The sequence below is a fragment of the Lissotriton helveticus genome, chromosome 9, assembly GCF_964261635.1.
Source record: "Lissotriton helveticus chromosome 9, aLisHel1.1, whole genome shotgun sequence".
In the NCBI taxonomy this organism is placed as follows: domain Eukaryota; kingdom Metazoa; phylum Chordata; class Amphibia; order Caudata; family Salamandridae; genus Lissotriton; species Lissotriton helveticus.
In genome coordinates, this window is record NC_136070.1 from 181786324 (window position 1) to 181805397 (window position 19074).

The window sequence follows — 19074 nt, forward strand, 5'->3', positions numbered from 1 at the left end:
GTGGAGAGTGCATAGGGAGTGGGGAGTGGAGAGTGCATAGGGAGTAAAGTAAAGTAAAGTCCACATTTGTAAAGCGCACAATCACCCGTAAGGGTCTCTAGGCGCTGGGGGCCGTCTGGAAGATTAAGCGAGCTATTGCCCAGAGTCACATGGTGCTGGGCTATCCTGCCGCCGGAGCCGGGGATCGAACCGTGGTCCCCAGATTCCAGCGTCAGTCGCCCTGGCCGTGGCGCCACACCTCTGGAGAGTGCATAGGGAGTGGAGAGTGGAGAGTGCATAGGGAGTGCAGAGTGGAGAGTGCATAGGGAGTGGAGAGTGCATAGGGAGTGCAGAGTGGAGAGTGCATAGGGAGTGCAGAGTGGAGAGTGCATAGGGAGTGCAGAGTGGAGAGTGCATAGGCAGTGCATAGGGAGTGGAGAGTGCATAGGGGTGGAGAGTGCATAGGGGTGGAGAGTGCATAGGGAGTGGAGAGTAGGGAGTGCATAGGGAGTGGAGAGTGCATAGGGAGTGCATAGGGAGTGGAGAGTGGAGAGTGCATAGGGCGTGGAGAGTGCATAGGGCGTGGAGAGTGCATAGGGAGTGGAGAGTGCATAGGGAGTGGAGAGTGCATAGGGAGTGCAGAGTGCATAGGGAGTGCGGAGTGCAGAGTGCATAGAGAGTGCAGAGTGCAGAGTGCATAGAGAGTGCAGAGTGGAGAGTGAATAGGGAGTGCAGAGTGCATGGAGAGTGGAGAGTGCATAGGGAGTGGAGAGTGCATAGGGAGTGGAGAGTGCATAGGGAGTGCAGAGTGCATAGGGAGTGCAGAGTGCATAGGGAGTGGAGAGTGCATAGGGAGTGGAGAGTGCATAGGGAGTGCAGAGTGCATAGGGAGTGCAGAGTGCATAGGGAGTGCAGAGTGGAGAGTGCATAGGGAGTGCAGAGTGCATAGGAAGTGCAGAGTGGGGAGTGCAGAGTGCATAGGGAGTGCAGAGTGGAGAGTGCATAGGGAGTGCAGAGTGGAGAGTGCATAGGGAGTGGAGAGTGGAGAGTGCATAGGGAGTGCAGAGTGCATAGAGAGTGGAGAGTGCATAGGGAGTGGAGAGTGCATAGGGAGTGCAGAGTGCATAGGGAGTGCAGAGTGCATAGGGAGTGCAGAGTGTAGAGTGCATAGGGAGTGCAGAGTGTAGAGTGCATAGGGAGTGCAGAGTGCATAGGGAGTGGAGAGTGGAAAGTGCATAGGGAGTGCAGAGTGTATAGGGAGTGCAGAGTGCATAGGGAGTGGAGAGTGCATAGAGAGTGGAGAGTGCATAGGGAGTGGAGAGTGGAGAGTGCAGAGGGAGTGCAGAGTGCATAGGGAGTGCAGAGTGGAGAGTGCATAGGGAGTGCAGAGTGCATAGGGAGTGGAGAGTGGAAAGTGCATAGGGAGTGGAGAGTGCATAGGAAGTGGGGAGTGGAGAGTGGAGAGTGCATAGGGAGTGGAGAGTGCATAGGGAGTGGGGAGTGGAGAGTGCATAGGGAGTGGAGAGTGGAGAGTGCATAGGGAGTGGAGAGTGGAGAGTGCATAAGGAGTGCAGAGTGGAGAGTGCATAGGGAGTGGAGAGTGCATAGGGAGTGCAGAGTGGAGAGTGCATAGGGAGTGCAGAGTGGAGAGTGCATAGGGAGTGCAGAGTGGAGAGTGCATAGGCAGTGCATAGGGAGTGGAGAGTGCATAGGGGTGGAGAGTGCATAGGGGTGGAGAGTGCATAGGGCGTGGAGAGTAGGGAGTGCATAGGGAGTGGAGAGTGCATAGGGAGTGCATAGGGAGTGGAGAGTGCATAGGGAGTGGAGAGTGCATAGGGCGTGGAGAGTGCATAGGGAGTGGAGAGTGCATAGGGAGTGGAGAGTGCATAGGGAGTGCAGAGTGCATAGGGAGTGCGGAGTGCAGAGTGCATAGAGAGTGCAGAGTGGAGAGTGCATAGGGAGTGCAGAGTGCATGGAGAGTGGAGAGTGCATAGGGAGTGGAGAGTGCATAGGGAGTGGAGAGTGCATAGGGAGTGGAGAGTGCATAGGGAGTGGAGAGTGCATAGGGAGTGGAGAGTGGAGAGTGCATAGGGAGTGGAGAGTGGAGAGTGCATAGGGAGTGGAGAGTGCATAGGGAGTGGAGAGTGCATAGGGAGTGGAGAGTGCATAGGGAGTGGAGAGTGCATAGGGAGTGGAGAGTGCATAGGGAGTGGAGAGTGCATAGGGAGTGGAGAGTGCATAGGGAGTGCAGAGTGCATAGGGAGTGCAGAGTGGAGAGTGCATAGGGAGTGAAGAGTGCATAGGGAGTGGAGAGTGCATAGGGAGTGGAGAGTGCATAGGGAGTGGAGAGTGCATAGGGAGTGGAGAGTGCATAGGGAGTGGAGAGTGCATAGGGAGTGCAGAGTGCATAGGGAGTGCAGAGTGCATAGGGAGTGCAGAGTGCATAGGGAGTGCAGAGTGGAGGGTGCATAGGGAGTGCAGAGTGCATAGGGAGTGCAGAGTGGAGAGTGGAGAGTGCATAGGGAGTGGAGAGTGGAGAGTGGATAGGGAGTGGAGAGTGGAGAGTGCATAGGGAGTGGAGAGTGGAGAGAGCAGAGTGGAGAGTGCACAGGGAGTGCATATGGAGTGCAGAGTGCATAGAGAGTGGAGTGTGCATAGGGAGTGGAGAGTGGAGAGTGCATAGGGAGTGCAGAGTGCATAGGGAGTGCAGAGTGGAGAGTGCATAGGGAGTGCAGAGTGCATAGGGAGTGGAGAGTGGAAAGTGCATAGGGAGTGGAGAGTGCATAGGAAGTGGAGAGTGCATAGGGAGTGGAGAGTGCATAGGGAGTGGAGAGTGCATAGGGAGTGGAGAGTGCATAGGGAGTGGAGAGTGCATAGGGAGTGGGGAGTGGAGAGTGCATAGGGAGTGGAGAGTGCATAGGGAGTGGAGAGTGGAGAGTGCATAGGGAGTGCACAGTGGAGAGTGCATAGGGAGTGGAGAGTGCATAGGGAGTGCAGAGTGGAGAGTGCATAGGGAGTGCAGAGTGGAGAGTGCATAGGGAGTGCAGAGTGGAGAGTGCATAAGCAGTGCATAGGGAGTGGAGAGTGCATAGGGGTGGAGAGTGCATAGGGGTGGAGAGTGCATAGGGAGTGGAGAGTAGGGAGTGCATAGGGAGTGGAGAGTGCACAGGGAGTGCATATGGAGTGCAGAGTGCATAGAGAGTGGTGTGTGCATAGGGAGTGGAGAGTGGAGAGTGCATAGGGAGTGCAGAGTGCATAGGGAGTGCAGAGTGGAGAGTGCATAGGGAGTGCAGAGTGCATAGGGAGTGGAGAGTGGAAAGTGCATAGGGAGGGGAGAGTGCATAGGAAGTGGAGAGTGCATAGGGAGTAGAGAGTGCATAGAGAGTGGAGAGTGCATAGGGAGTGGAGAGTGGAGAGTGGAGAGTGCATAGGGAGTGCAGAGTGGAGAGTGCATAGGGAGTGGAGAGTGCATAGGGCGTGGAGAGTGCATAGGGAGTGGAGAGTGCATAGGGAGTGGAGAGTGCATAGGGAGTGTAGAGTGCATAGGGAGTGCGGAGTGCAGAGTGCATAGAGAGTGCAGAGTGGAGAGTGCATAGGGAGTGCAGAGTGCATGGAGAGTGGAGAGTGCATAGGGAGTGGAGAGTGCATAGGGAGTGGAGAGTGCATAGGGAGTGGAGAGTGCATAGGGAGTGGAGAGTGCATAGGGAGTGGAGAGTGGAGAGTGCATAGGGAGTGGAGAGTGGAGAGTGCATAGGGAGTGGAGAGTGCATAGGGAGTGGAGAGTGCATAGGGAGTGGAGAGTGCATAGGGAGTGGAGAGTGCATAGGGAGTGGAGAGTGCATAGGGAGTGGAGAGTGCATAGGGAGTGGAGAGTGGAGAGTGCATAGGGAGTGGAGAGTGCATAGGGAGTGGAGAGTGCATAGGGAGTGGAGAGTGCATAGGGAGTGCAGAGTGCATAGGGAGTGCAGAGTGCATAGGGAGTGCAGAGTGCATAGGGAGTGGAGAGTGGAGAGTGCATAGGGAGTGCAGAGTGCATAGGGAGTGGAGAGTGGAAAGTGCATAGGGAGTGGAGAGTGCATAGGAAGTGGAGAGTGCATAGGGAGTGGAGAGTGGAGAGTGCATAGGGAGTGGAGAGTGCATAGGGAGTGGAGAGTGCATAGGGAGTGGAGAGTGGAGAGTGCATAGGGAGTGGAGAGTGCATAGGGAGTGGAGAGTGCATAGGGAGTGGAGAGTGCATAGGGAGTGGAGAGTGCATAGGGAGTGCAGAGTGCATAGGGAGTGCAGAGTGCATAGGGAGTGCAGAGTGCATAGGGAGTGCAGAGTGCATAGGGAGTGGAGAGTGGAGAGTGCATAGGGAGTGCAGAGTGCATAGGGAGTGGAGAGTGGAAAGTGCATAGGGAGTGGAGAGTGCATAGGAAGTGGAGAGTGCATAGGGAGTGGAGAGTGGAGAGTGCATAGGGAGTGGAGAGTGCATAGGGAGTGGAGAGTGGAGAGTGCATAGGGAGTGGAGAGTGGAGAGTGCATAGGGAGTGGAGAGTGGAGAGTGCATAGGGAGTGCAGAGTGGAGAGTGCATAGGGAGTGGAGAGTGCATAGGGAGTGGAGAGTGCATAGGGAGTGCAGAGTTGAGAGTGCATAGGGAGTGCAGAGTGGAGAGTGCATAGGGAGTGCAGAGTGGAGAGTGCATAGGCAGTGCATAGGGAGTGGAGAGTGCATAGGGGTGGAGAGTGCATAGGGGTGGAGAGTGCATAGGGAGTGGAGAGTGCATAGGGAGTGCATAGGGAGTGGAGAGTGGAGAGTGCATAGGGAGTGGAGAGTGCATAGGGCGTGGAGAGTGCATAGGGAGTGGAGAGTGCATAGGGAGTGGAGAGTGCATAGGGAGTGCAGAGTGCATAGGGAGTGCGGAGTGCAGAGTGCATAGAGAGTGCAGAGTGGAGAGTGCATAGGGAGTGCAGAGTGCATGGAGAGTAAAGAGTGCATAGGGAGTGGAGAGTGCATAGGGAGTGGAGAGTGCATAGGGAGTGGAGAGTGCATAGGGAGTGGAGAGTGCATAGGGAGTGGAGAGTGCATAGGGAGTGGAGAGTGCATAGGGAGTGGAGAGTGCATAGGGAGTGGAGAGTGGAGAGTGCATAGGGAGTGGAGAGTGGAGAGTGCATAGGGAGTGGAGAGTGCATAGGGAGTGGAGAGTGCATAGGGAGTGGAGAGTGCATAGGGAGTGGAGAGTGCATAGGGAGTGGAGAGTGCATAGGGAGTGCAGAGTGCATAGGGAGTGCAGAGTGCATAGGGAGTGCAGAGTGGAGAGTGCATAGGGAGTGCAGAGTGGAGAGTGCATAGGGAGTGCAGAGTGCATAGGGAGTGCAGAGTGGAGAGTGGAGAGTGCATAGGGAGTGGAGAGTGGAGAGTGGATAGGGAGTGGAGAGTGGAGAGTGCATAGGGAGTGGAGAGTGGAGAGAGCAGAGTGGAGAGTGCACAGGGAGTGCATATGGAGTGCAGAGTGCATAGAGAGTGGAGTGTGCATAGGGAGTGGAGAGTGGAGAGTGCATAGGGAGTGCAGAGTGCATAGGGAGTGCAGAGTGGAGAGTGCATAGGGAGTGCAGAGTGCATAGGGAGTGGAGAGTGGAAAGTGCATAGGGAGTGGAGAGTGCATAGGAAGTGGAGAGTGCATAGGGAGTGGAGAGTGCATAGGGAGTGGAGAGTGCATAGGGAGTGGAGAGTGCATAGGGAGTGGGGAGTGGAGAGTGCATAGGGAGTGGAGAGTGCATAGGGAGTGGAGAGTGGAGAGTGCATAGGGAGTGCACAGTGGAGAGTGCATAGGGAGTGGAGAGTGCATAGGGAGTGCAGAGTGGAGAGTGCATAGGGAGTGCAGAGTGGAGAGTGCATAGGGAGTGCAGAGTGGAGAGTGCATAGGGAGTGCAGAGTGGAGAGTGCATAGGCAGTGCATAGGGAGTGGAGAGTGCATAGGGGTGGAGAGTGCATAGGGGTGGAGAGTGCATAGGGAGTGGAGAGTAGGGAGTGCATAGGGAGTGGAGAGTGCACAGGGAGTGCATATGGAGTGCAGAGTGCATAGAGAGTGGTGTGTGCATAGGGAGTGGAGAGTGGAGAGTGCATAGGGAGTGCAGAGTGCATAGGGAGTGCAGAGTGGAGAGTGCATAGGGAGTGCAGAGTGCATAGGGAGTGGAGAGTGGAAAGTGCATAGGGAGTGGAGAGTGCATAGGAAGTGGAGAGTGCATAGGGAGTAGAGAGTGCATAGAGAGTGGAGAGTGCATAGGGAGTGGAGAGTGGAGAGTGGAGAGTGCATAGGGAGTGCAGAGTGGAGAGTGCATAGGGAGTGGAGAGTGCATAGGGCGTGGAGAGTGCATAGGGAGTGGAGAGTGCATAGGGAGTGGAGAGTGCATAGGGAGTGTAGAGTGCATAGGGAGTGCGGAGTGCAGAGTGCATAGAGAGTGCAGAGTGGAGAGTGCATAGGGAGTGCAGAGTGCATGGAGAGTGGAGAGTGCATAGGGAGTGGAGAGTGCATAGGGAGTGGAGAGTGCATAGGGAGTGGAGAGTGCATAGGGAGTGGAGAGTGCATAGGGAGTGGAGAGTGCATAGGGAGTGGAGAGTGCATAGGGAGTGGAGAGTGGAGAGTGCATAGGGAGTGGAGAGTGGAGAGTGCATAGGGAGTGGAGAGTGCATAGGGAGTGGAGAGTGCATAGGGAGTGGAGAGTGCATAGGGAGTGGAGAGTGCATAGGGAGTGGAGAGTGCATAGGGAGTGGAGAGTGCATAGGGAGTGGAGAGTGCATAGGGAGTGGAGAGTGGAGAGTGCATAGGGAGTGGAGAGTGCATAGGGAGTGGAGAGTGCATAGGGAGTGGAGAGTGCATAGGGAGTGCAGAGTGCATAGGGAGTGCAGAGTGCATAGGGAGTGCAGAGTGCATAGGGAGTGCAGAGTGCATAGGGAGTGGAGAGTGGAGAGTGCATAGGGAGTGCAGAGTGCATAGGGAGTGGAGAGTGGAAAGTGCATAGGGAGTGGAGAGTGCATAGGAAGTGGAGAGTGCATAGGGAGTGGAGAGTGGAGAGTGCATAGGGAGTGGAGAGTGCATAGGGAGTGGAGAGTGGAGAGTGCATAGGGAGTGGAGAGTGGAGAGTGCATAGGGAGTGGAGAGTGGAGAGTGCATAGGGAGTGCAGAGTGGAGAGTGCATAGGGAGTGGAGAGTGCATAGGGAGTGCAGAGTTGAGAGTGCATAGGGAGTGCAGAGTGGAGAGTGCATAGGGAGTGCAGAGTGGAGAGTGCATAGGCAGTGCATAGGGAGTGGAGAGTGCATAGGGGTGGAGAGTGCATAGGGGTGGAGAGTGCATAGGGAGTGGAGAGTGCATAGGGAGTGCATAGGGAGTGGAGAGTGCATAGGGAGTGGAGAGTGCATAGGGCGTGGAGAGTGCATAGGGAGTGGAGAGTGCATAGGGAGTGGAGAGTGCATAGGGAGTGCAGAGTGCATAGGGAGTGCGGAGTGCAGAGTGCATAGAGAGTGCAGAGTGGAGAGTGCATAGGGAGTGCAGAGTGCATGGAGAGTGGAGAGTGCATAGGGAGTGTGTTGGACAGGCCGCATGTTCGAGCTGTCCCCCCTCCCCGCAATGGGACCAGGACCCTGGCTCTCCCTGCATCCCCAGCCAGAGTCCACAAACGACCACCCGAAGTACCCTGCAATCCCTCCACTACAAGACACCAGCTCCGGACCCAGCTGGGCTAGGGGTGGAGAGTGCATAGGGAGTGGAGAGTAGGGAGTGCATAGGGAGTGGAGAGTGCATAGGGAGTGCATAGGGAGTGGAGAGTGGAGAGTGCATAGGGCGTGGAGAGTGCATAGGGCGTGGAGAGTGCATAGGGAGTGGAGAGTGCATAGGGAGTGGAGAGTGCATAGGGAGTGCAGAGTGCATAGGGAGTGCGGAGTGCAGAGTGCATAGAGAGTGCAGAGTGGAGAGTGCATAGGGTGTGCAGAGTGCATGGAGAGTGCAGAGTGGAGAGTGCATAGGGAGTGGAGAGTGCATAGGGAGTGGAGAGTGCATAGGGAGTGGAGAGTGCATAGGGAGTGCAGAGTGCATAGGGAGTGCAGAGTGCATAGGGAGTGCAGAGTGCATAGGGAGTGCAGAGTGCATAGGGAGTGGAGAGTGCATAGGGAGTGGAGAGTGCATAGGGAGTGGAGAGTGCATAGGGAGTGCAGAGTGCATAGGGAGTGCAGAGTGCATAGGGAGTGCAGAGTGCATAGGGAGTGCAGAGTGCATAGGGAGTGGAGAGTGGAAAGTGCATAGGGAGTGGAGAGTGCATAGGAAGTGGAGAGTGCATAGGGAGTAGAGAGTGCATAGAGAGTGGAGAGTGCATAGGGAGTGGAGAGTGGAGAGTGCATAGGGAGTGCAGAGTGCATAGGGAGTGCAGAGTGGAGAGTGCATAGGGAGTGCAGAGTGCATAGGGAGTGGAGAGTGGAAAGTGCATAGGGAGTGGAGAGTGCATAGGAAGTGGAGAGTGCATAGGGAGTGGAGAGTGGAGAGTGCATAGGGAGTGGAGAGTGCATAGGGAGTGGAGAGTGGAGAGTGCATAGGGAGTGGAGAGTGGAGAGTGCATAGGGAGTGGAGAGTGGAGAGTGCATAGGGAGTGCAGAGTGGAGAGTGCATAGGGAGTGGAGAGTGCATAGGGAGTGCAGAGTTGAGAGTGCATAGGGAGTGCAGAGTGGAGAGTGCATAGGGAGTGCAGAGTGGAGAGTGCATAGGCAGTGCATAGGGAGTGGAGAGTGCATAGGGGTGGAGAGTGCATAGGGGTGGAGAGTGCATAGGGAGTGGAGAGTGCATAGGGAGTGCATAGGGAGTGGAGAGTGCATAGGGAGTGGAGAGTGCATAGGGCGTGGAGAGTGCATAGGGAGTGGAGAGTGCATAGGGAGTGGAGAGTGCATAGGGAGTGCAGAGTGCATAGGGAGTGCGGAGTGCAGAGTGCATAGAGAGTGCAGAGTGGAGAGTGCATAGGGAGTGCAGAGTGCATGGAGAGTGGAGAGTGCATAGGGAGTGTGTTGGACAGGCCGCATGTTCGAGCTGTCCCCCCTCCCCGCAATGGGACCAGGACCCTGGCTCTCCCTGCATCCCCAGCCAGAGTCCACAAACGACCACCCGAAGTACCCTGCAATCCCTCCACTACAAGACACCAGCTCCGGACCCAGCTGGCCCGGGTCACCATCTACCCCACGACATCGACCCGGCCGCCATCTTGGGGCACTGCAGCACGAGGCCGCGTGGCCTCAACTCGACCCTAACCCCGGGCCCGGCCGGCCCCGACATCGAGGCCCCACCATCCTCCCAGGAGGCAGAGTGACCACTTGGCGAGTCAATGGGAGAAGGAATCGTCAACGGCTCTCCTCCGCCAGGTGTCGATCACCCCAGGCCGCCTGGGCGCTGGCTCCACCCCCCTGCTGGGTGTCTGGACTCCCTCATCCCGGACCTCCCGGCCCCCAGGCGCGAGGGTCCGGACATCAAAGGGGACCAGACCTATAACTGGGGCAGGACCAGACCAGGAAAGCAGTTGTATCCTGGAGTCGAGAGACCCGAGAAGAACTCATCCGTCACTTGGCCTGCTGGCGCTGCCGCGGCCCTCTGCCTCGTGAAACCATCGTCTTGGCCTGCTGGCGCTGCCGCGGCCCTCTGCCTCGTGAAACCATCGTCTTGGCCTGCTGGCGCTGCCGCGGCCCTCTGCCTCGTGAAACCATCGTCTTGGCCTGCTGGCGCTGCCGCGGCCCTCTGCCTCGTGAAACCATCGTCTTGGCCTGCTGGCGCTGCCGCGGCCCTCTGCCTCGTGAAACCATCGTCTTGGCCTGCTGGCGCTGCCGCGGCCCTCTGCCTCGTGAAACCATCGTCTTGGCCTGCTGGCGCTGCCGCGGCCCTCTGCCTCGTGAAACCATCGTCTTGGCCTGCTGGCGCTGCCACGGCCCTCTGCTTTATGAGACTATCACCTTGGCCTGCTGGCGCTGCCGCGGCCCGATCCACAGACACTCCAGCTCGAGGATTGTGAGCTCGCCTGTTTACCACTACCTGTACCGATCCGGTACCAAGACTGTCCCGCTACCCCCTTTCCCTACAGAGACTAGAAGTGAGAGGACCCCCGGGTCCAAGATATCCTGTATCGCTGATATCCTTGCCTTAAGAACCTTATATAAAGCCTTGAACTCGACTTGGTGTGGCGCCTGTTTATGGGGAGGGAGGTAACTTGTCTGTACGATCGCCGGAGACGGTCCCCCTCGGGGATCTCTCCCTCGGTATCCGGCCGACCCTCAGGGTCCCCGTCTAACATTGGTGGCCAGCGACGGGATCCGAACCTACGCATAATCGTACAGAAAGTCACTCGCCCCACCACACACAACAACCATGTCAATAGAGAGCGGAACAACGGAAAAATTTCAGATGGAAAAATTGGAAGACTACAACCACCGGGAACTGAAGCAATATTGCATAGAACTTGGACTTCCAACCACAGGTCTTAGCACAAAGGAAGACTTCAAACGAGCCCTAGAAGCTTGGGCAGAAACGGGTACGGCCGTACCCCGAACACAAACAACCGAAACGAGCCCCGCACCAACTAAAGAAAGAGCGGATCTCTCCCTGGAAGAGATCCGAGAAAGAGAAAAAACCAGACTCCACGAATTAGAACTTGCCCGACTTCGCTTGGATGGGGAACTCAAGCTGGCAGAACAAAAAATAACCCTGGAACACTTACGGCTCAGGGAAGAGCGGGAAGACAAGCAAAGACAGAGGGAGCTAGAGGAAAAGAGACTAGAGTACGAACATGAGCGCAATCTCAAAGCACTGGAGATCCAGAAACAGAATAAAGACCTCGGGCTCCCCGAACGACCGACCCCGTCTGCCTCGACCGAACCCAAGGTCCACATCCCCAAAGATGTCATCCGGGAATACCACAAGAACGATGATATCCAGCAGTGGTTTAAAGCCTATGAGGTGGCAATGACCTCCCACCGGATTCCCCGAAGCGATTGGGGAGCCGGATTATGGGGGAGGTTTGTCAACGAAGGGCGGGACGCCCTGCTGCAACTCCCGGACCAGCTGATGACCTCCTATGACCACATGAAGGCCGCCCTCCTCACTCGATACGGGCTCACACCTGAGATGTACCGCCAACGGTTCCGCGACTGCAAACGGATTCCGGGTCTAACTTGGGTGGAGTACGTGAACTTTTTTAGCCGAGCCTTCGAGGGGTGGATCAAGGGCAACAAAGTAACCACCTACGAACAACTCTTTGACCTTATCGTATGGGAACACCTGTCGAACAACTGCTTCGTGGAGCTCCGGCAACACCTCCTGGACAGCAAGCTAACCGACCCTCGACAACTCGCCGCCGAAGCCGACCGGTGGGAAAGCACCCGAGTTGGCCGGAGCGCACCCAGCGAAGTATCCAGATCGTATCGCCCCCGAGGGGGAGGAGGAAGTCAGGGTCGGGGGAGAGACCCCGGCCCCTCGTCACCCCCCAGAAACCCCTCGACCCCGGTTGGCCGGGGAAGCCCTGCCGTCCGGGCCGGTTTCCGGGCCAACATTACGTGCCACAGGTGCCAGCGACCCGGCCACTACGCCAGTGATCCCCACTGCCCAAAGAATCCGAACACTACTCCCCGCCAAGTTGCAGCGGCGGCCCTAGGGGAAGAAATAATCCCGGAAGACCAAGAGGAGTACGAGACCGATCCCTCTGAATGGGCACCCGCCGCCATGGCACTGGTCTGCTTAGGGGAGAGAGACATGATTCCGCGGGCCCCCCTTCCCGCCAACACACAGAAGTACGGTCAATGGGTCAACATCAATGGCCGCCGGGCGGAAGCCCTCCGCGACACCGGGGCCAGTGTAACGGCGGTCCGACGCCACCTCGTCACTCCAGACCAAATCTTGCCGAACATTCTTTGCCCTGTTCGATCAGCCGACAACTCCGAAAGCCTATGCCACATGGCCTGCGTCCCCTTCGAGTGGGGAGGAGTAACAGGGATGTTAAAAGTAACTGTCCGCGATGATGCCCCCGTGGACTGCCTCCTAGGAAACGACCTTGAAAGCTCTCCCTGGGCAGCAGTCGAACGGAGGGAGCACCTGGGGATGCTTGGCCTCCCCGAATGGGTCTGCGTCACGACCCGGTCCATGACCGCCCGCGCGGTCCCCAGCCCAGAAGAGCCCGAGTGGCCAGAACCTCCTCCCGCGCTCATCCCAGAGGAGGCCGCCCCAGAAGCCATTCCCTTGACCCAAACCGAAGAAGGACCCGACCAGCTTCGGGACGTCCCTGACCTGGCACAATGGCGGCAGGAGGGAGGCCCCACGCAGGAACAATTCCGGGCCGAGCAAAAAACCTGTCCTTCTCTCGAAGGACTCCGGCAGCAAGCCCTGGCCCAGAGCACCGGGGATACCTCGGGGGCCCACTGGATCTACTGGGACCAAGACCTGCTCTACAGCGAGCAGAAAATTGCAGAACTAGGGGCCAGTCGGGTGCTGGTGGTGCCCCTTCGCTTCCGAGACTTCCTCCTGAACTTAGCCCACGATGTCCCCCTTGCCGGACACCTGGGGCAGGATAAAACCTACGACCGCCTGGTGACCCATTTTTTCTGGCCCCACATGCGGAAGGATGTCACCAACCACTGCAAGGCCTGCCCCACCTGCCAGGCCAGCGGAAAAAGTGGCCGAAAAATCAAAGCACCATTACAACCCTTTCCTGTCGTCACCACCCCGTTTGAACGAGTGGGAATAGACATTGTGGGGCCCCTCGACCCTCGAACAGCCCAAGGACACCGGTTCATCCTGGTCCTTGTCGACCACGCCACCCGATATCCCGAGGCCATCCCTCTTCGGACTGTGACGGCCCCCGTGGTGGGCCGGGCCCTGAGGGGGATCTTCTCCCGGGTGGGGCTCCCCCGGGAGGTCGTCAGTGACAGGGGCACGAACTTTATCTCCAGATATATGAAGTCCCTCTGGCAGCAATGCGGGGTCACCTACAAATTCACGACCCCCTATCACCCGCAAGGAAACGGACTGGTCGAGAGATTCAACCGCACCCTCAAGGGGATGATTATGGGTCTAGAAGAACCCCTTCGACGCCAGTGGGACGTACTGCTGCCATGCCTCCTGTTTGCCTATCGGGAGGTCCCGCAGAAGTCCCTCGGCTTCAGCCCCTTTGAACTACTGTACGGACACCCCGTCCGGGGCCCCCTCAGCCTAGTCAAGGAAGGTTGGGAGCAGCCTCCCCAGAAAACTCCCCCGGACATCTACCGGTATCTCCTGGCTCTCCGCAACCAGACCCGGCGGTTCCGAGACACCGCCAAAGCCAACCTCGAGGCCAGTCAGGAGGACATGAAGAGGTGGTACGATCAGCACACGTCCTCCATTGAGTTCGAACCTGGACAACAGGTCTGGGTGATGTCCCCGGTTGAGCCCTGTGCCCTCCAAGACAGATGGTCCGGGCCCTTCAAGGTAATCGAACGCAAGGGGCCCGTCACCTATTTAATCGACATGGAGACTGCCCGGAACCCCCTACGGGTCCTCCATGCCAACAGGCTCAAACCCCATTTTGTGCGATCCGAACTCAGCCTCCTGATGGCTACCGATACTGGGACAGAAGAAGACTCCGAACCCCTTCCGGACTTACTGAGGGCCCTCGAGCAGGATGGCTCAGTGGAAGGGGTCCAGCTCTCCGAGGCCCTGTCCCCGGAGCAACGCCAAGACTGCCAAACGCTCCTGAGGCAGTTCGCCTCCCTGTTCTCCCTCACCCCCGGAGTCACCCCCTGGTGCCTCCACGATGTGGACACCGGGGACAGCCCCCCTATTCGACACCGAGCATACCGCGTACCAGACCGGGTACGAGCCTGCATCCAGACCGAGGTGTCCAAGATGCTGACCCTAGGAGTGATCGAACCCTCAGACAGTCCCTGGGCAAGCCCAGTCGTCCTGGTTCCCAAGGCAGCTGCCCCGGGCGTTGCCCCTGAGCTCCGGTTCTGCGTGGACTATCGAGGGCTGAATGCAGTTACCCGGACCGACGCTCATCCCATCCCCCGGGCAGACGAGCTAATTGACCGGATGGGGGCCGCCCGCTACCTGAGCATCTTCGACCTAACAGCGGGCTACTGGCAGATCGGCCTCACCCCTAGGGCCCAAGAACGATCCGCCTTCTCTACCCCAGACGGGCACTACCACTTTAAAGTCATGCCCTTCGGCATGAAAAACGCCCCGGCAACGTTCCAACGGCTGGTAAACCAGGTACTGGCGGGCCTGGAAGACTTCAGCGCCGCCTACCTGGACGACATTGCTGTGTACAGCCACCAGTGGACCGACCACCTCCGCCACCTGCGGGAGGTTCTACACGCCCTCCAGCAAGCCGGGCTCACCATCAAGGCCAGCAAGTGCCAAGTTGGCCAAGGGTCCGTGACCTACCTGGGACACCAAGTGGGAAGCGGGCTGGTGGCCCCTCTCCAACTCAAGATTGCTGCCATCCAGGCCTGGCAACCCCCTACGAGCCAAACGGAGGTCCGGGCCTTCCTGGGGCTCACCGGATACTACCGGCGGTTCGTGAAGGACTATGGCAGCATCGTGGGGCCCCTCACAGAGCTCACCTCCAAAAAGAGCCCCAAAACCGTCAACTGGACCCCGGACTGCCAATCAGCCTTCGAGAAGCTAAAGACCGCCATGTGCACGGCCCCCGTGCTCCAGGCTCCCGACTACAGCCGGGAATTCCTTGTACAGACGGACGCCTCCGATCATGGTGTGGGGGCCGTCCTCTCCCAGCTCAACGCCGAAGGGGTCGACCATCCGGTGGTCTTCATCAGCAGACGCCTCTTGCCCCGAGAACAGCGCTGGAGCACCATTGAGAGGGAGGCCTTCGCCGTAGTCTGGGCACTCAAGAAGCTCCGGCCATACCTCTTCGGCACCCACTTCCGGGTGCAAACAGACCACCGACCCCTGCAATGGCTGATGCAAATGCGGGGGGAGAACCCGAAGCTGTTGCGCTGGTCCATCTCCCTGCAGGGGATGGACTTCACGGTGGGACATCGTCCAGGCCAGGACCACGCCAACGCCGACGGCCTGTCACGCTTTTTCCGCCTCAGCGAGGAGAGTCCCCAGGAAGATGGCTGACTCTCCCCGCCTTCAGCTGGGGGGGACGCATGTTGGACAGGCCGCATGTTCGAGCTGTCCCCCCTCCCCGCAATGGGACCAGGACCCTGGCTCTCCCTGCATCCCCAGCCAGAGTCCACAAACGACCACCCGAAGTACCCTGCAATCCCTCCACTACAAGACACCAGCTCCGGACCCAGCTGGCCCGGGTCACCATCTACCCCACGACATCGACCCGGCCGCCATCTTGGGGCACTGCAGCACGAGGCCGCGTGGCCTCAACTCGACCCTAACCCCGGGCCCGGCCGGCCCCGACATCGAGGCCCCACCATCCTCCCAGGAGGCAGAGTGACCACTTGGCGAGTCAATGGGAGAAGGAATCGTCAACGGCTCTCCTCCGCCAGGTGTCGATCACCCCAGGCCGCCTGGGCGCTGGCTCCACCCCCCTGCTGGGTGTCTGGACTCCCTCATCCCGGACCTCCCGGCCCCCAGGCACGAGGGTCCGGACATCAAAGGGGACCAGACCTATAACTGGGGCAGGACCAGACCAGGAAAGCAGTTGTATCCTGGAGTCGAGAGACCCGAGAAGAACTCATCCGTGACTTGGCCTGCTGGCGCTGCCGCGGCCCTCTGCCTCGTGAAACCATCGTCTTGGCCTGCTGGCGCTGCCGCGGCCCTCTGCCTCGTGAAACCATCGTCTTGGCCTGCTGGCGCTGCCGCGGCCCTCTGCCTCGTGAAACCATCGTCTTGGCCTGCTGGCGCTGCCGCGGCCCTCTGCCTCGTGAAACCATCGTCTTGGCCTGCTGGCGCTGCCGCGGCCCTCTGCTTTATGAGACTATCACCTTGGCCTGCTGGCGCTGCCGCGGCCCGATCCACAGACACTCCAGCTCGAGGATTGTGAGCTCGCCTGTTTACCACTACCTGTACCGATCCGGTACCAAGACTGTCCCGCTACCCCCTTTCCCTACAGAGACTAGAAGTGAGAGGACCCCCGGGTCCAAGATATCCTGTATCGCTGATATCCTTGCCTTAAGAACCTTATATAAAGCCTTGAACTCGACTTGGTGTGGCGCCTGTTTATGGGGAGGGAGGTAACTTGTCTGTACGATCGCCGGAGACGGTCCCCCTCGGGGATCTCTCCCTCGGTATCCGGCCGACCCTCAGGGTCCCCGTCTAACAGAGTGGAGAGTGCATAGGGAGTGGAGAGTGCATAGTGAGTGGAGAGTGCATAGTGAGTGGAGAGTGCATAGGGAGTGGAGAGTGCATAGGGAGTGGAGAGTGCATAGGGAGTGGAGAGTGGAGAGTGCATAGGGAGTGGAGAGTGGAGAGTGCATAGGGAGTGGAGAGTGCATAGGGAGTGGAGAGTGCATAGGGAGTGGAGAGTGCATAGGGAGTGGAGAGTGCATAGGGAGTGGAGAGTGCATAGGGAGTGGAGAGTGCATAGGGAGTGGAGAGTGCATAGGGAGTGGAGAGTGGAGAGTGCATAGGGAGTGGAGAGTGCATAGGGAGTGGAGAGTGCATAGGGAGTGGAGAGTGCATAGGGAGTGCAGAGTGCATAGGGAGTGCAGAGTGCATAGGGAGTGCAGAGTGGAGAGTGCATTGGGAGTGAAGAGTGCATAGGGAGTGGAGAGTGCATAGGGAGTGGAGAGTGCATAGGGAGTGGAGAGTGGAGAGTGCATAGGGAGTGGAGAGTGCATAGGGAGTGGAGAGTGCATAGGGAGTGGAGAGTGCATAGGGAGTGGAGAGTGCATAGGGAGTGGAGAGTGGTGAGTGCATAGGGAGTGGAGAGTGCATAGGGAGTGGAGAGTGCATATGGAGTGGAGAGTGCATAGGGAGTGCAGAGTGCATAGGGAGTGCAGAGTGCATAGGGAGTGCAGAGTGCATAGGGAGTGCAGAGTGCATAGGGAGTGCAGAGTGGAGAGTGCATAGGGAGTGCAGAGTGCATAGGGAGTGCAGAGTGGAGAGTGGAGAGTGCATAGGGAGTGGAGAGTGGAGAGTGGATAGGGAGTGGAGAGTGGAGAGTGCATAGGGAGTGGAGAGTGCAGAGTGGAGAGTGCACAGAGAGTGCATATGGAGTGCAGAGTGCATAGAGAGTGGAGTGTGCATAGGGAGTGGAGAGTGGAGAGTGCATAGGGAGTGCAGAGTGCATAGGGAGTGGAGAGTGCATAGGGAGTGGAGAGTGCATAGGGAGTGGAGAGTGGAGAGTGCATAGGGAGTGGAGAGTGCATAGGGAGTGGAGAGTGCATAGGGAGTGGAGAGTGCATAGGGAGTGCAGAGTGCATAGGGAGTGGAGAGTGGAAAGTGCATAGGCAGTGCATAGGGAGTGGAGAGTGCATAGGGAGTGCAGAGTGCATAGGGAGTGCAGAGTGCATAGGGAGTGCAGAGTGGAGAGTGCATAGGGAGTGCAGAGTGCATAGGGAGTGCAGAGTGGAGAGTGGAGAGTGCATAGGGAGTGGAGAGTGCATAGGGAGTGGAGAGTGCATAGGGAGTGGAGAGTGGAGAGTGCATAGGGAGTGGAGAGTGCATAGGGAGTGGAGAGTGCATAGGGAGTGGAGAGTGCATAGGGAGTGCAGAGTGCATAGGGAGTGGAGAGTGGAAAGTGCATAGGGAGTGGAGAGTGCATAGGAAGTGGAGAGTGCATAGGGAGTGGAGAGTGCATAGGGAGTGGAGAGTGCATAGGGAGTGGGGAGTGGAGAGTGCATAGGGAGTGGAGAGTGCATAGGGAGTGGAGAGTGCATAGGGAGTGCAGAGTGGAGAGTGCATAGGGAGTGGAGAGTGCATAGGGAGTGCAGAGTGGAGAGTGCATAGGGAGTGCAGAGTGGAGAGTGCATAGGGAGTGCAGAGTGGAGAGTGCATAGGCAGTGCATAGGGAGTGGAGAGTGCATAGGGGTGGAGAGTGCATAGGGGTGGAGAGTGCATAGGGAGTGGAGAGTAGGGAGTGCATAGGGAGTGGAGAGTGCATAGGGAGTGCATAGGGAGTGGAGAGTGGAGAGTGCATAGGGCGTGGAGAGTGCATAGGGCGTGGAGAGTGCATAGGGAGTGGAGAGTGCATAGGGAGTGGAGAGTGCATAGGGAGTGCAGAGTGCATAGGGAGTGCGGAGTGCAGAGTGCATAGAGAGTGCAGAGTGGAGAGTGCATAGGGAGTGCAGAGTGCATGGAGAGTGGAGAGTGCAGAGTGGAGAGTGCATAGGGAGTGGAGAGTGCATAGGGAGTGGAGAGTGGAGAGTGCATAGGGAGTGGAGAGTGGAGAGTGCATAGGGAGTGGAGAGTGCATAGGGAGTGGAGAGTGCATAGGGAGTGGAGAGTGCATAGGGAGTGGAGAGTGCATAGGGAGTGGAGAGTGCATAGGGAGTGGAGAGTGCATAGGGAGTGGAGAGTGCATAGGGAGTGGAGAGTGCATAGGGAGTGGACAGTGGAGAGTGCATAGGGAGTGGAGAGTGCATAGGGAGTGGAGAGTGCATAGGGAGTGGAGAGTGCATAGGGAGTGCAGAGTGCATAGGGAGTGCAGAGTGCATAGGGAGTGCAGAGTGCATAGGGAGTGCAGAGTGCATAGGGAGTGCAGAGTGCATAGGGAGTGCAGAGTGCATAGGGAGTGCAGAGTGGAGAGTGCATAGGGAGTGAAGAGTGCATAGGGAGTGGAGAGTGCATAGGGAGTGGAGAGTGCATAGGGAGTGGAGAGTGCATAGGGAGTGGAGAGTGCATAGGGAGTGGAGAGTGCATAGGGAGTGGAGAGTGGTGAGTGCATAGGGAGTGGAGAGTGCATAGGGAGTGGAGAGTGCATATGGAGTGGAGAGTGCATAGGGAGTGCAGAGTGGAGAGTGCATAGGGAGTGGAGAGTGCATAGGGAGTGCAGAGTGGAGAGTGCATAGGGAGTGCAGAGTGCATAGGGAGTGGAGAGTGGAAAGTGCATAGGGAGTGGAGAGTGCATAGGAAGTGGAGAGTGCATAGGGAGTGCAGAGTGGAGAGTGCATAGGGAGTGGAGAGTGCATAGGGAGTGCA